The sequence below is a fragment of the Aedes aegypti genome, unplaced genomic scaffold (genome assembly GCF_002204515.2).
Source record: "Aedes aegypti strain LVP_AGWG unplaced genomic scaffold, AaegL5.0 Primary Assembly AGWG_AaegL5_hic_scaff_1951_PBJ_arrow, whole genome shotgun sequence".
Lineage (NCBI taxonomy): Eukaryota > Metazoa > Arthropoda > Insecta > Diptera > Culicidae > Aedes > Aedes aegypti.
Genome location: NW_018735435.1, coordinates 22484 through 26885, shown reverse-complemented (window position 1 = coordinate 26885; position 4402 = coordinate 22484). Strand labels below are relative to the sequence as shown.

Here is a 4402-nt window from a genome sequence, read left to right as displayed (position 1 = left end):
AACTCATTTGGATGTTGAGATATCTGATGTATGCCAATTTGGACCCCTCGTGTCCACGTTTTTTTTCGTTACCTGAAAAGTGGGAGGGATCATGGGAGATGTCTCACCCAAGGATTGTAAGGCTAACTAATCGCATTTATTTAAAATCGATTGATCTACTGGACTTTGAAATATAATCACCTAAAAATTCAAGATTCATCTCGGGATATATTTTTAAAAGGTTAATATACAAATAAGTTTCGATGTTCATGTCTCCGTAGGCTCAAGAATATAGGCCCTAAGGTTGACAATCTTAGGTAGCTGTTTAAACTATCCGAAATTAACAAAAAAAAAAAAAGATCCAAACTCCCGATGATATTTACGACGAAAATGTTTGAACTCCTCAACTTATTTTTGAAGGGGCCTTCCTTTAGCCGAGTGGTTCGACCTTGCAGCTACAAAGCAAAGCCATGCTGAAGGTGTCTGGGTTCGATTCCCGCGTCGATCCAGGACCGTAAATAAAGTTTCAAAATATATTCGATTGCTTAAAGTAGATCATCTAGAAATTATTGATTTTTTTTTGTCATATATGAGGAACGAAGAAATTTTGTATGGAGACTGCAGGCATGTTAATAAAAATCGATTTGATTTCAAGTTTAATCGTATAGTTTTTAACAAATTATATCTTAAAATGAAAGAGATGAAGTCCTTTTTCGCATGCTTGGTGGATTAAATGACTAAAATTTTTGATAAATTCATAGTTCAGATTTTACGTAAAAATCAATGAAACCAGTGGTTTATGCAAATTTGATGACCTGTAGCCCGAAATTGTGTCATTGAGACACGGCAAAAAGATTATTTTTTGTTACGGTCGTGTAATAGATATGAGGGAAGTACTTCATTTTGTCGCTAATATTCTGACAAAAATTAGAAATTTATCTCACATGGTTCGTACAATTAAAAAATAGAACTTTCGTCACAAAATTTTGATTTTCTGGCCCACAGTGGAAAGGGAAGAAGATATTACACTGAAATAAGTTCAATCGTAAAAATGAACGACCACTGAGTAGTTAAAATGAACAATGGTCAAAAAGTGTCCGAAATTACTAGAATAATCAATTAAAATTATCATTATTTCGTTATTTTAACAATCTCTCAGGTCCATTAATTATGGTAAATTTAAGAACACAAAGTCTTTGAAAACCTCATACACATTTTGACAATTTATGGCTCAGTCAACTATCTTCATTGTTCACAAGATAATGAAATTCTTAATTTGGCAAATATTTACAATGTAAAAATTACCGACATCGAAATGAGTTTTCTCAACCGTTCTTGTTTATACACTGTCCTCCATTTTGTTTTTCATCTGGTTGCGTAAATGTTGCAACGCGGGGAAAAGTTTTTTTAAATTTTCCTATCTAAAAAGTGTTAAAAAAACATTAAAAACTATGTCAATAAGTAGCGCAGACTGGGAAGAATATACATACAGTGATTGTTGGTAAGTACACATTTCGTAGGACTTGCTTCAATCCTCATTTGTTTGTTGATGTGAACGAATAATGAAGGAAAACAATTTGATTAGTCACAGCTCAGAATACATTTGACGATATTTCTTTACAGCAAATAAAGTTCAGTTCGCTCTTCGATCGTAGCAGAGCAGATAGCAGTTATTATCAACACAAGGTTCGCTGATGAAAAAGATGTATATATAAAAAATGGTAAGGCAATATCCATTCGCATATTTAGAGAAAAACATGGGCCTCTCATTTAGTGAAATTGTGATTTTTCAGTTGTGGATGGATTCGTCACTTCCTCGACAGACGCTAACCATACTTCGAAAAGTGCTTTTACATTTCAGGAGTCCAGAAACCTAATCGAACAAAATCACATCCAGCTTTCAACTGCAGTGCATGCTCATATTCATTTAATATTATGTCATATAACTACAAAAAGTTAAATAAAACTGTTATCTATGTTATATTTGCAAAGAAACAATATAATTATCTCTAAATACCATAACGATTTTACCATGCTACAACACAATCAAGATAACCGTTTTTCTAGTATATTTAACGGATTCATAGTAGATTTATTAGTAGAGGCACCAACCTCGCAAAACCCTTGCCATAATGGTAAAATATACAATTCTTGTTCTCATATCAATAATGAAATCACTTCGGTTGAAAAACGTTGGTGCAAGTCTGTCAATTCTAACCCCGATTGTAGTAATTTCCACCATCAACCTTCTTTCAGTGTACGCCGGCTGGTCTATTGGTCCACACCACGAAAGATGGTAACCGGCAGTTCGGAGCAAATTGAAGCAACCATACAGCAAGCTTGTAAGTTCCCCCGGAGCTATGCTATCAAAAGGAGAAAGGAAAAAGTTGGTGGAATAAGGTGGAGCCCGGAGCCCGCAACTAATGTTGGGGTGTGATGAAAGTAGTACAAAACTATGATGAATTGAGTTTTGTGTATGTTTGGCTAATTTTATGGTTTTATTATTTAGTGTTGGCTCCGGACGAGTCGTCACGACACCGAAAACCGGTGGGTGAAGCAAAACTCAACTCCCGGTAAGTGCGTGCTTTTGGGCATGGGAACGATGTTGTTTTATGGGCAATTTTGGGTGAAAGCAATCGATTAAGTTATTACGATGGATAACAAGCAAAAACTTTTAAGATTAGGAAAACTTCGTAAATTGCTCAAATTGAACGGCTCTTAAAAGCAGCCTACATTCCGGCTAATGAAAATGGATTATGGTAAGAACCTGGGCTCGTGACGTGTGTCCGAAGTTTTTGAATACAGCCCTTTCAGTGATGAACAGGATATCGCCAGAAGGACATTTGAATCTACGTAGTAAAGGTTGTGAAATTAGGATTCAAATCTGTTTAGCTATTGCTAGCCTTCATTCATGTACCAGTCGGAGCTGAGTACCATATTTACAATATTATAAAAACAATGATTCAATTACAATAAGCATTGTTATAGGCATCAAGTGGATCACTTCCACTCCTAGCTAGATCCCAACAATTGATTCTCGAAGACGTTTTATTCAACGCTGAATAATTATCTCATTATTCCCGTCCACTGCGGCACGTTAAAGGCGCTCGTGCTCCAGAGGCAGTGTTGTGTAAAATTTATAGTTCCTTATGAGTTACGTCGGCTTATTAGGTGAAACACGAGCGAGTTATTGATTTTCCCGTGCAACGGAGAACGTGGCCGGAAGGATGAAATGCCTCAACTGGCCATCCGGCACGAGTTTGGCTCAGTTTAACCAATTTTTGGTGAAAAAGCTCATTGTGACTCTCAAGATGTTTCATAAGCAGAAAACAATGATTTGCGGAGTTTCTATTCTTTAGCTGATAAACATACTTTGGGGACCGTTTTTCACCACAGACCGAACAAAAGTTTTCCAATTATCAGTCTATCTCTACAGTTTATTGGCCTTCGAAAGGCAGTCATCCATGTTATTCGATATTGTGATGTTGATAATAAGCTAAGGGGATTTTCGGTTGGCTAGAGATGTTTTCTTTTTCAATGATTTACGTTCCCACTGGAACTCGATGCCTTTTCAGCTTATTCAGTATTCTCTAGACAAAACTTCAAATGCCAAAATGTGGAAAGCAGACAGTTTTCAACAGAGATTTGGATGCGTTTTTCAGATTTCTGCAATGTTGTTCGATATCGAATAACGTTTAACACAAATTAAGATATTAAATTTACGTACCAGAAACATTATTTCAAATAAATTTACTATTCCTTCCAATTCTATCCTCTCGATTGTTTTGCCCCTTCGACAATTTGTCCTTTTGATGTTTTGGAATTCCACGTTTTGTCGTTCTACGTTTGTCAACCAAACTAGTTCGTATATACTAGAGCAATGTATAGGACTCAATGTAAGGACCTGGGAGGGTGAACCTTTTTTGCTTTTCCGTTCAATGTTTTTCTTCTGTACTTTAAAAAAAAGTACTTTCAGCATAATATTACCTCTATTACATCCTTACATGGAATATTTTTCTGCGAACCCGTTAAAATTCAACCCAACATCAGTCTCTGTGAACTTCTTGTCGATGGGTTATTCTCACTACAGAGCAATCTTTTTCATCACATTCAATTTTCTACGTTATGGACTACAGCGTTGTGCATCATGTGTAATTTCCCATTTGGTTGCAAGCAGTCAGTAATTTGCAACTTCCATGCAACAAACTTCATTGGAACGCTATGTCGTTGTTAGGTCGTCATTATCAGCACCTCAAAGGGATAATGTGACTTAGACTGATTCAGAATATTTTCGTTCCAAACATGTTTCACCTGTGTATTGAAATAAACCTGCAGAACATTCAGCTTGTTTTTTCTTCTTTCTGGCGTTACGTTTGAGAGTAAAGCCTGCTTCTCATCGTAGTGCTCTATTGGCGCTCTCCCG

At 36.3% G+C, this 4402-nt stretch overlaps 1 long non-coding RNA gene across 1 annotated transcript; it reads left to right on the top strand.

Annotated features, from left to right (window-relative positions):
* Positions 1 to 1270: 1270 nt before the first annotated feature.
* On the top strand, positions 1271 to 2228 carry LOC110680877. The gene is made up of 3 exons (XR_002503013.1): positions 1271 to 1480; positions 1603 to 1700; positions 1773 to 2228. It is a non-coding gene; the product is annotated as an uncharacterized LOC110680877 (long non-coding RNA).
* Positions 2229 to 4402: the final 2174 nt, after the last annotated feature.